This window comes from Hordeum vulgare, chromosome 1H (genome assembly GCF_904849725.1).
Source record: "Hordeum vulgare subsp. vulgare chromosome 1H, MorexV3_pseudomolecules_assembly, whole genome shotgun sequence".
In the NCBI taxonomy this organism is placed as follows: Eukaryota; Viridiplantae; Streptophyta; class Magnoliopsida; order Poales; family Poaceae; genus Hordeum; species Hordeum vulgare.
In genome coordinates, this window is record NC_058518.1 from 414719181 (window position 1) to 414732730 (window position 13550).

Genomic DNA, 13550 nt, shown 5'->3' on the forward strand with positions numbered 1-13550 from the left:
AGGGAGTCACAAGCCCTGACGCCGCCACCACCCCCCTAGGTGGTGGCGACCAGGCTTGTGACCTCCTCGTGGGCCCAACCGAGGTAATTCCACCGCCATAAATTCCTATAAATTCAGAACCCCCAAAAAGAAACCTAGATCGGGATTTCCGTCGCCGCAAGCCTCTATAGCCACCAAAAACCAATCTCGAGCCCGTTCCAGCACCCTGCCGGAGGGGGAATCCATCTCCGGTGGCCATCTTCATCATCCCGACGATCTCCATGACGAGGAGGGAGTAGTTCTCCCTCAGGGCTGAGGGTATTTACCAGTAGCTATGTGTTTGATATCTCTCTCCCGTGTTCTTGAGATGTCTTGATCTCGATGTACCATGGGCTTTGCTACTATAGTTGGATCTTATGATGTCCTTCCCCCTCTCCCTTCTTGTAATGAATTGAGTTTCCCCTTTTGAGTTATCTTATCGGATTGAGTCTTTGAGAACACTTGATGTATGTCTTGCATGTGTCTATCTGATGTGATCAACTTGCGGGTTTGTGACAATTGGGGACCTATGCATATGGGTTGGCACACGTTGGATTCATGTGAGTACTTGATGTATGTTTTGGTGATCAACTTGCGGGTTCGTGACATTGGGAACCTATGCACAGGGGTTGGCACACGTTTTGACTCTGTGGTAGAAACTTTGGGGCACTCTTTGAAGTTCTATGTGTTGGTTGAATAGATGATTCTGAGATTGTGTGATGCATATCGTATAATCATACCCGCGGATACTTGAGGTGACAATGGAGTATCTAGGTGACATTAGGGTCTTGGTTGATATGTATCTTAAGGTGTTATTCTAGTAGAAACTCTTGAATAGATCAATCAGAAAGAATAACTTTGTGGTGGTTTCGTACCCGACAATAATCTCTTCGTTTGTTCCCCGCTATTAGTGACTTTGGAGTGACTCTTTGTTACATGTTGAGGGCTAGTTATATGATCCAATTATGTTATCATTGTTGAGAGAACTTCACTAGTGAAAGTATGAACCCTAGTCCTTGTTTCCACGCATTGCAATACCGTTCGTGCTCACTTTTGTTATTTGTTACCTTGCTGTTTTTGTAATTTTAGATTACAAAAACCTATATCTACCATCCATATTGCACTTGTATCACCATCTCTTCGCCGAACTAGTGCACCTATATAACTTACCATTGTATTAGGTGTGTTGGGGACACAAGAGACTCTTTGTTATTTGGTTGCAGGGTTGCTTGAGAGAGACCATCTTCCTCCTATGCCTCCCGCAGATTGATAAACCTTAGGTCACCCACTTGAGAGAAAATTGCTACTATCCTACAAACCTCTGCACTTGGAGGCCCAACAACGTCTACAAGGAGAAGGTTGCGTAGTAGACATCATGGACACTCATGGCAAAACTGGGTTGAAGGTTTATGGATGCACAAGTAGTATCTCTACTTGGTGCGGGAGTTTTGGCTAATATGAGGTGGAAGCAATCGTCACATGCTAAGGGATCTCTAATCACATAACATTGTTTGGAAACAAGCAAACACAATTCATTATGTTGTCTTCCTTGTCCAACATCTACTTCTAAGCATGTAATAGTTTGGTGAGTGCTCACAATTGTAAAAAGTGTCTAAGATGATATATTTAATGTGAACCTCTCTTTCATTATTACTTCTTATTAATTGCAACAATGACTGGGGTCTATGTTGGTCTATTCTGAACAAGTTTTAGTTGTCATACTTGTTATATGTGAAGCTATCACTTTCCATAAGATCATCTCATGACCTTTCATGCTATCGTTCTTTTCATACTTTTGATCACGGCACAAAACAAAGCCCTTGACTAAGATACTCTTTATTATATAGCTCGCAAGCTCGAATACATCGGGGGAGACACAAGGCAAAATACTCAAACTAAACACTAAAGACTTAACCCACTAAGAGAAGAAAGTAAAAACTGAAAAAAGAAAGAACTAAAACAAAGGTAAAAGCAAAAGATATAAAGGTGATACGATACCAGGGCAACTCCCCCAATCTTGGCACAAGCCAAGGGAGTTGCCCATACCAATGCTTAGTTGTCTTCCTTTGGTGGTGATGGTGGTGGAGTCTTTGCAGAGGTCTTGAGCTTTTTAATATCCAAAAGAGCATGAAATTCTGCTCCCTCAGATCGTCGTTTTCTTCTTCAAGCTTCAACACCCTTTGGCAAAATTCCTGCTTACTCTCCTGCAGGAAACGAGAAGGGATAAACAAAGTCTTATGCTTCTTCCTGGAGTTGGGAGGCGTGACTTCTTGAACTCCACATGGGTGTTTGCAGGTTGAGGTAGAGGAGCCTCCTCTTCATCGGAACTCGTTTGTTCCTTCCCCTTGGGATCATAGTCTTCTTCCTCATCGGTGGTCCAGCCATATGGTTCCAAGTCCCCAAAGACCTTGGGGTTAGCAAGGTAATGAGCCACATAGCTCTCCCCCTCTGAATCCTGAGAAGACATCTCGACCTAGATTTGCGGCAGAAAACAGGCTCGAAACGAAAAACAGAGGAAATCTACGTGATACGGGGTCAAAACCCTCGGGCGTATATATAATGATTTTTTCTAGACCAGAAGGAGTGCTCTGCAAGAAAACGGAGTCCGGGAGGCAAACGAGGTGCCCACAAGCCCTGTAGCCGCGGCCAGGGGGAGGCCGCGGCTACCAAGCTTGTGGCCGCCTCGTGCGCTCTCCGGACTACTTTTTATTTTTCTATTTTTCCATAAATTCCAAAACGGAGAAAAATTCCTACTGGAAAAGTTTTGGAGTCCAATTACTTACCGAAACACATACCTCTTCGTTTTTAGAGTCTGAAACAGTCTGATAAACATTCCGTATGTACTCCTCTGGAGTTATGATGTTGATGATATTGGTCTCAACATTTATGGGAGTACCAGAGATATAATGCTTGATTCTTTGCCCATTTACCACTCTCGGAAAATTACCTTCCGTGTTATTGATTTTGATGGCACCGGAACGATATACTTCCTCGACAATGTAGGAACCTTCCCATTTAGAGAGAAGATTGCCTACGAAGAATCTTAAGCGAGAATTGTATAGCAGGACATAATCACCTACATTGAACTCACGTTTTTGTATTCTTTTATCGTGCCATCTCTTAACCTTTTCCTTGAACAACTTGGCATTCTCATATGCCTAGGCCCTGCATTCATCTAATGAGCTGATATCAAACAACCGCTTCTCACCGGCAAGTTTGAAATCGAAGTTGAGCTCTTTGATTGCCCAATAAGCTTTGTGTTCTAGCTCAAGAGGTAAATGACAGGCCTTACCGTAAAGCGTTTTATACGGCGACTTGCCCATGTGATTCTTATAAGCAGTCCTATAAGCCCATAGTGCATCGTCAAGTTTGCTAGACCAATTATTTCGAGATCTATTGACAGTCTTTTGTAAGATCAATTTGATATCCCTATTACTCAACTCCACTTGACCACTAGACTTAGGATGATAAGGAGATGCAACTCTATGGTTGTCATCCTACTTAGCGAGCATCTTGCGGAAAACACCATCAATGAAGTGTGAACCGCCATCAGTCATCAGATATCTAGGGACTCCAAATATTGGGAAAATGACTTCTTTAAGCATCTTAATAGAGGTGTGGTGATCAACATTTCTAGTGGGGATAGCTTCTACCCATTTAGTGACGTAATCAACAGCAACTAAGATGTGAGTATACCCACTGGAACTTGGGAAGGGTCCCATATAATCAAAGCCCGAGACATCAAATGGTTCAATGACAAGTGAATAGTTCATAGGCATTTCCTGACATTTACTAATGTTCCCTATTCTTTGCCATTCGTCACAAGACAACACAAACTTACGGGCATCCTTGAAGAGAGTGGGCCAATATAAACCTGATTGCAATACCTTATGAGAAGTTCTATCTCCAGCATGGTGTCCTCCGTAGGCTTCGGAATGGCACTTCTGCAGGATTTGTCCCTGTTCATGTTCAGGCACACAACGTCTAATAACACCATCTAATCCTTACTTATAAAGGTGAGGATCACCCCAAAAGTAGTGTCTCAAATCAAAGAAGAATTTCTTCTTTTGCTGGTAGGTGAAACTGGGTGGTATGTATTTGGCTACGATATAGTTTGCGTAATCAGCATACCACGGTGCACTATGTGAAGTACGGATGATCTAGATCTAGATCTGTCAGAGAAACAACCTCGAAACGAAAAAAAGGAAAACTACGCGATACGGAGATCAAAACCTTCGGGCGACTATATATTGATTTTTTCTAGGCCAGAAGGAGTCCTCCGCAAGAAAACAGAGTCCGGGAGGCACACGAGGTGCCCACAAGCTTGCCCTCCGCCACCAGGGGGTAGGGGGCGGTGGCAGGGCTTGTGGCCGCCTCGTTCGCTCTCCGGACTGCTTTTTATTTTTCTAATTTTCCAAAATTTCCAAAACAGAAGAAATTTCCTATTGGAAAAGTATCGGAGTCCAATTTCTTACCGAAACAGATACATCTTCGTTTTCATGGTCTGAAACAGGCTGATAAACATCCCTTATGTACTCCTTTGGAGTTATGACATTGATGATATTGGTCTCAACATTTATGGGAGTACCAGAGATGTAATGCTTGATTCTTTGCCCATTTACCACTCTAGGAAAATTTCCTTCCGTGTTATTGATTTTGATGGCACACGAACGATATACTTCCTCGACAACATAGGGACCTTCCCATTTAGAGAGAAGCTTGTCTGCAAAGAATCTCAAACGAGAATTGTATAGCAAGACATAATCACCTACATTGAACTCTCGTTTCTGTATTCGTTTGTTGTGCCATCTCTTAACCTTTTCCTTGAACAACCTGGCATTCTCGTATGCCTGGGCTCACCATTCATCTAACGAGCTGATATCAAACAACCGCTTCTCACCGGCAAGTTTGAAATCAAAGTTGAGCTCTTTGATTGCCCAATAAGCTTTGTGTTCTAGCTCAAGAGGTAAATGAGAGGCCTTACCGTAAACCATTTTGTACGGTGACATGCCCATGGGATTCTTATAAGCAGTCCTATAAGCCCATAGTGCATCGTCAAGTTTGCTAGACCAGTTCTTTCGAGATCTATTGACGGTCTTTTGTAGGATCAACTTGATCTCCCTATTACTCAACTCCACTTGACCACTAGACTGAGGAGGATAAGGAGATGCAACTCTATGGCTGACATCATACTTAGCTAGCATCTTGCAGAAAACACCATGAATGAAGTGCGAACCGCCATCAGTCATCAAGTATCTAGGGACTCCAAATCTTGGGAATATGACTTCTTTAAGCATCTTAATAGAGGTGTGGTGATCAACATTTTTAGTGGAGATAGCTTCTACCCACTTAGTACCGTAACCCACAGCAACTAAGATGTGAGTGTACCCATTGGAACTTGGGAAGGGTCGCATATAATCAAAGCCCAGACATCAAATGGTTCAATGACAAGTGAATAGTTCATATGTATCTCTTGACGCTTACTGATGTTCCCTGTCCTTTGGCATTCGTCACAAGACAAGAGAAACTTGCGGGCATCCTTGAAGAGAGTGGGCCAGTAGAAACATGATTGCAATACCTTATGGGCAGTTCTATCTCCAGCATGGTGTCCTCCATAGGCTTCAGAATGACACTTCTGCAGGATCTGTCCCTGTTCATGTTTAGGCACACAACATCTAATAACACCATCTACTACTTCCTTATAAAGGTGAGGATCATCCCAAAAGTAGTGTCTCAAATCAAAGAAGAATTTCTTCTTTTGTTGATAGGTGAAACTGGGTGGTATGTATTTGACTACGATATAGTTTGCATAATCGGCATACCACAGTGCACTAAGTGAAGTGCGGATGATATTTAATTGCTCATCAAGAAAGCTGTCATCAATTGGTAGTGGGTCATCAAGGACATTCTCTAGCCTAGACAAGTTATCTGCTACACGGTTATCAGCACCCTTTCGGTCAACGACGTGCCAATCAAATTCCTATAGCAGGAGAACCCATCTGATCAGCCTAGGCTTAGCGTCCTTCTTCTTCATGAGGTACTTAATAGCAGCATGATCAGAGTGAATAGTGACTTTGGAGTCAACTATGTAAGATCTGAACTTTTCACATGCAAATACGAGTGCTAAAAATTCCTTCTTCGTAGTGGCATAGTTTCTTTGGGCACTGTCTAGAGTTTTACTAGCGTAGTGAATGGCATTCACCTTCTTGTCAACTCTTTGTCCTAGAACAGCACCAACAGCATAATCACTAGCGTTACACATGATTACAAAGGGCAAGTTCTAGTCAGGTGGTTGAACAATAGGTGCGGTTATCAAAGCCTTCTTAAGTATTTCGAAAGCTTCCTCACAATCCTCATCAAAAACAAAAGGAACATCCTTCTGCAAGAGGTTGGTAAGAGGCCTAGAAATCTTAGAGAAGTCTTTAATGAACCTTCTATAGAAACCAACATGACCTAGGAAACTTCGTATACCTCTGATATTCGTGGGGCAAGGCATTTTCTCAATTGCATCAACCTTAGCCTTATCAACTTCAATGCCTCTTTCAGAGATTTTGTGTCCTAAGACGATACCTTCATTAACCATAAAGTGGCACTTCTCCCAATTCAAGACGAGGTTGGTTTCTTCGCATCTCTGTAAGACTCGATCAAGGTTGCTGAGGCAATCATCAAAGGAAGACCCGTAAACGGAGAAGTCATCCATGAAAACCTCGACAATCTTTTCACAAAAGTCAGAGAATATAGCCATCATACATCTTTGGAAGGTGGTAGGTGCTTTACATAAGCCAAAATGCATACGTCTCTAGGCAAAGGTATCTAAAGGGCAGGTGAAAGTGGTTTTCTCTTGATCAGATTGTGCAATGGGTATTTGCGAGAAACCTCAATAACCGTCTAGAAAGCAGAAGTGTGTGTGTTTTGATAGCATTTCTAGCATTTGGTCGATGACCGGCAAAGGATAATGATCTTTCCTGGTTGCCTTGTTCAGTTTCCGGAAGTCTATCACCATTCTATAGCCGGTAATAATCCTTTGTGGGATTAGTTCATCCTTATCATTAGGAACGACGGTGATACCTCCCTTCTTAGGTACGCAATGTACTGGACTTACCCAATCACTATGAGCAACATGATAAATGATTCCTGCTTCCAGAAGCTTTAATATTTCTTTTCTAACGACCTCTTTCATCTTAGGATTTAATCTCCTTTGATGATCTGCAACTGGTTTAAAGTGAGGATCGGTTTTAATCTTGTGCTGACATAGAGTAGGACTAATACCCTTAAGATCATCAAGAGTATATCAAATAGCAGCGCGGGGCTTCCTCAGAGTTTTTAGTAACTTCTTCTCTTCGCGCTCTGAGAGGAGAGCACTAATAATGATAGGATATATCTCCTTCTCATCAAGATAAGCATACTTAAGAGTATCAGGCAACTGTTTAAGCTCGAACACAGGATCACACTTTGGTGGGGGAGGATCCCCAAGCAGTTCAACATGCAGATTATTCTTGAGAATAGGATATTGTTGTAAGACAGTTTTATCTATGTCATCTCTCTCCTCCATATGCATATCATTTTCATGCTCAAGCAGATATTGCTCTAAAGGATTCGTAGGAGGTACGACAATAGAGGCAAGAGCAATGATTTCATCCCTACCAGACGACTCTCTTTCATGGGATTGTCTTCCAAACTTGGAGAAGTTAAATTCATGAGACACACCCTCGAAACTTACTGTGACAGTCTGCTTAATGCAATCAATGTGAGCATTGACAGTGTTGAGAAAGGGTCTACGGAATATGATGGGACAAAAGCTATCTTGTGCAGTACCAAGGACGAGGAAATCAGTAGGATACTTCGTCTTACCACACAGGACTTCTACGTCTCTCACAATTCTGAGAGGGCAGATAGTGTCTCTATTAGCTAGCGTAATAGTGACATCAATGGGTTCTAACTCAGCAGGTGCAATCTCATCTTTGATTTCATCATATAGAGAATGGGATATTGCACTAACACTAGCTCCCATATCACATAAACCATGGTAACAGTGATCTCCTATCTTGACAGAAACAACGGGCAGGCCAACTACAGGTCCGTGTTTGTCTTTTGCGTGAGGTTTAGCAATTCTAGCGGAGTCCTCACATAATTTGATAACATGCCCATCTATGTATTTGGCTCAGAGATCTTTGATAATAGCAACATGAGCAGCAAAAGATTCACATAGAGAAGCTACTATCTCAGAGTCAAGTCCATACTTAGCGCTAAAATCTCTAGAAGTGTTTGTCTCAACAAAAGATTTAACACAATCAAACTAGAAATTCATACCTGACTCCTTACCTTCCTCCAGCTCCCAATCTTTAGAGTTGCATTTGATTCTCTCCAATAAATTCCACTTGTGATCAATATCCTTCTTCATAAAAGAACTGGCACAAGAAGTGTCAAGCATGGTACGATCTTCATGAGAAAGCCGAGCATAAAAGTTTTGAGTGATGATTTCTCTCGAGAGCTCATGATTGGGGCATGAATATAGCATTGATTTAAGCCTCCCCCAAGCTTGAGCTATGATTTCCCTGTCACGAGGCCAAAAGTTATAAATAAAGTTCCGATCACGATGTACTAAATGCATAGGATAGAACTTTTGATGAAATTCCAATTTCAACCGATTGTAGCCCCATGATCCAGTATCATCACATAGACTATACCATGTCAACGCCTTATCCTTCAAAGATAAAGGAAAGACTTTCTTCTTTACCTCATCCTCGGGCAAACCTGCAAGCTTAAATAAACCACAAACTTCATCTACATAGATCAGATGCAAGTCTGGATGTGAAGATCCATCTCGTGTGAAAGGATTAGCGAGCAGTTTCTCAAGCATACCCGAAGGAATTTCATAAAAGATATTTTCAGTAGGTACCTCAGGTTGAGGAGCAACTCCTCGTGCTTCCATTCGTGGTGAAGATACCCCAAACAAACTCCTCAAAGGAAGAGTTTCCATAGTGACAAGTGACAATAAATTTCAGCACAGTATATAAATGTTTCCTTACCAAAGGCGCTTCACTCCCCGTCAACGGCGCTAGAAAGGAGCCTTGATGACCCACAAGTATAGGGCATCAATCGTAGTCCTTTCAATAAGTAAGAGTGTCGAACCCAACGAGGAGCAGAAGGCTCTGATAAACGGATTTCGGCAAGGTAATAACTGCAAGCAGTGAAAGTAGCCGTAACAAGTGATGGTGTAGTGAGGTGAAACATAGTGAGCAAAAAGTAACAAGTAACAAGTAGTAGTAACGGTGCAGCAAGTGGCCCAATCCCTTTTATAGCAAGGGACAAGCCTGAACAAAGTCTTATAGGAGGAAAAACGCTCCCGAGGACACACGGGAATTTCTGTCATGCTAGTTTCATCATGTTCATATGATTCGCGTTCGGTACTTTGATAGTTTGATATGTGGGTGACCGGCGCTTGGGTACTGGCCTTACTTGGAAAAGCATCCCACTTATGATTAACCTCTCTCGCAAGCATCTGCAACTAAAAAAGAAGAATTAAGACAAAGTCTAACCATAACATTAAACTAGTGGATCCAAATCAACCCCTCACGAAGCAACGAATAGACTGGGGTTTAAGCTTCTGTCACTCCAGCAACCCATCATCTACTTACTACTTCCCAATGCCTTCCTCTAGGCCCAAATATGGTGAAGTCTTATGTAGTCGACGTTCACATAACACCACTGGAGGAAAACACAACATACATCATATCAAAATACCGAACGAATATCAAATTCACATGACTATTATCAGCATGACTTATCCCATGTCCGCAAGAACAAAAGTAACTACTCACAAGACATAATCATAATCATGACCAGAGGTGTAATGAATAGCATCAAGGATCTGAACATAAACTCTTCCACCATGTAATCCAACTAGCATCAACTACAAAGAGTAATCAACACTACTAGCAACCTTACAAGTACCAATCGGAGTCGCGAGACGAAGATTGGTTACAAGAGATGAACTAGGGATTGGAGAGGAGATGGTGCTGATTAAGATGTTGATGAATATGCCTCCCATCCGACGAGAGGAGTGTTGGTGATGACGATGGCGTCGATTTCCCCCTCCAAGAGGGAAGTTTCCCCGGCAGGATCGTCCTGCCGAAGCTCTAGATTGGATCTGCTCAAGTTCCGCCTCGTGGCGGCGGCGAAACCACAAAAAAGCTCCCTGTTGATTTTTCAGACCAAAACCCTTCATATAGCAAAAGGGGGGAGCTAGTGGGCCGCCAGGCAGCCCACAAACTTGCCTTGCGCCACCAGGGGGTGGCGGAGTGGGGGCTTGTGGAGCCCTGGTGGCCCCCTCTGGTAGTTCTTTCGCGCAGTATTTGTAATATATTCCAGAAAAAATCCACGTAACTTTTCAGGGCATTTGGAGATGTGCAGAATAGTGGACTAGGATTTTCTCCTTTTCCAGTACAGAATTCCAACTGTCTGAATTCTCCCTCTCCAAATAAACCTTGCAAAATAAGAGAGAAAGGGCATAAATATGGTACCACAAGTAATATAACAGCCCAAAAAGCAATAAATATCAACATGAAAGCATTATGCAAAATGGACGTATCAGTCATCAAGACTCTTTTCTGGCGCCGTTGCCGGGGAGTGAAGCGCCTTTGGTAAGTGGAAATTGGTAAGCAAACATTTATACACTGTGCTGAAATTTATTGTCACTTGTCACTATGGAAACTGTTCCTTTGAGGAGTTTGTTCGGGGTATCTTCACCACTAACGGAAGCACGAGGAGTTGTTCCTCAACCTGAGGTACCTACTGAAAAAATCTTTTATGAAATTCCTTCGGGTATGCTTGAGAAACTGGTGGCTAATCCTTTTACACGAGATGGATCTTCACATCCAGACTTACATCTGATCTATGTAGATGAAGTTTGTGGTTTATTTAAGCTTGCAGGTTTGCCCGAGGATGAGGTACAGAAGAAAGTCTTTCCTTTATTTTTGAAGGATAATGCGTTGACATGGTATAGGCTATGTGATGATACTGGATCATGGGACTACAATCGGTTGAAATTGGAATTTTATAAAAAGTTTTATCCTATGCATTTAGTACATCGTGATCGTAACTTTATTTATAACTTTTGGCCTCGTGACAGGGAAAGCATAGCTCAAGCTTGGGGGAGGCTTAAATCAATGCTATATTCAGGCCCCAATCATGAGCTCTCGAGAGAAATTATCACAAAAAACTTTTATGCTCGGCTTTCTCATGAAGATCGTACCATGCTTGACACTTCTTGTACCGGTTATTTTATGAAGAAGGATACTGATCACAAGTGGAATTTATTGGAAAGAATCAAACGTAACTCTGAAGATTGGGAGCTGGAGGAAGGTAAGGAGTCATGTATGAATTTCCAGTTTGATTGCGTTAAATCTTTTGTTGAGACAAACACTTCTATAGATTTTAGCGCTAAGTATGGACTTGACTCTAAGATAGTAGCTTCTCTATGTGAATTTTTGTTGCTCATGTTGATCTTCCCAAAGAGAAGTGGTTTAAGTATCATCCTCCTGTAGAAAGCAACATAGCCAAAACCAATCTAGTTGAGGAGAAAGTCATTGCTTTTAGTGATCATGTTGTTCCTTGTGCTTACACTGAGAAACCACCATACTCTGCTAGGATAAAGGATTATTCTAAAGCTCCAACTGTGGTACGTAGGGGTTACATTAGACCACTTCACCCCCTGAGGAGATTAGAGTTGAACCTAGTGTTGCTATTATCAAAGATCTCTTAGCCGAAGACATAGACGGGCATGTTATTAAATTCTGTGAGGACTCTGCTAGAATTGCTAAACCTCACGCGAAAGACAAATACGGACCTGTAGTTGGCCTGCCCGTTGTTTGTGTCAAGATCGGAGATCACTGTTACCATGGTTTATGTGATATGGGAGCTAGTGTTAGTGCAATACCCCGTTCTCTATATGATGAAAATCAAAGATGAGATTGCACCTGGTGAGTTAGAACCCATTGATGTCACTATTACGCTAGCTAATAGAGACACTATCCGCCCTCTCGGAATTGTGAGAGACGTAGAAGTCCTGTGTGGTAAGATGAAGTATCCTACTGATTTCCTCGTCCTTGGTACTCCACAAGATAGCTTTTGTCCCATCATATTCCATAGACCCTTTCTCAACACTGTCAATGCTCACATTGATTGCATTAAGCAGACTGTCACTGTTAGTTTCGAGGGTGTGTCTCATGAATTTAACTTCTCCCAGTTTGGAAGGCAACCCCATGAAAGAGAGTCGTCTGGTAGGGATGAAATCATTGCTCTTGCCTCTATTGTCGTACCTCTTACGAATCCTTTAGAGCAATATCTGGTTGAGCATGAAATTGATATGCATATGGAGGAGAGAGATGAGATAGATAAAATTGTCTTAGAACAATATCCTATTCTCAAGAATAATCTGCCTGTTGAACTGCTTGGGGATCCTCCCCCACCAAAGAGTGATCCTGTGTTCGAGCTTAAACAGTTGCCTGATACTCTTAAGTATGCCTATTTTGATGAGAAGGAGATATATCCTATTATTATTAGTGCTCTCCTCTCAGAGCACGAAGAAAAGAAGTTACTGAAAACTCCGAGGAAGCACCGTGCTGCTATTGGATATAATCTTGATGATCTTAAGGGTATTAGTCCCACTCTATGCCAGCACAAGATTAAAACTGATCCTGTCTTCAAACCAGTTGTTGATCATCAAAGGAGATTGAATCCTAAGATGAAAGAGGTCGTTAGAAAAGAAATATTAAAGCTTCTGGAAGCAGGAATCATTTATCCTGTTGCTCATAGTGATTGGGAAAGTCCAGTACATTGCGTACCTAAGAAGGGAGGTATCATCATCGTTCCTAATGATAAGGATGAACTAATCCCACAAAGGATTATTACTGGCTATAGGATGGTGATAGACTTCCGGAAACTGAACAAGGCAACGAGGAAAGATCATTATCCTTTGCCGTTTATCGACCAAATGCTAGAAAGGCTATCCAAACACACACACTTTTGCTTTCTAGATGGTTATTCAGGTTTCTCGCAAATACCTGTTGCACAATCTGATGAGGAGAAAACCACTTTCACCTGCCCCTTCGGTACATTTGCTTATAGACGTATGCCTTTTGGCTTATGCAATGCACCTGCCACCTTTCAAAGATGTATGAAGGCTATATTCTCTGACTTTTGTGAAAAGATTGTCGAGGTTTTCATGGATGACTTCTCCGTTTACGGGTCTTCCTTTGATGATTGCCTCAGCAACCTTGATCGAGTCTTACAGAGATGCGAAGATACCAACCTCGTCTTGAATTGGGAGAAGTGCCACTTTATGGTTAATGAAGGCATCATCTTAGGACACAAAATTTCTGAAAGAGGCATTGAAGTTGATCAGGCTAAGGTTGATGCAATTGAGAAAATGCCTTGCCCCACAGATATCTGAGGTATACGAAGTTTCCTAGGTCATGCTAGTTTCTATAGAAGGTTCAGTAAAGACTTCTCTAAGATTTCTAGGCCTCTTA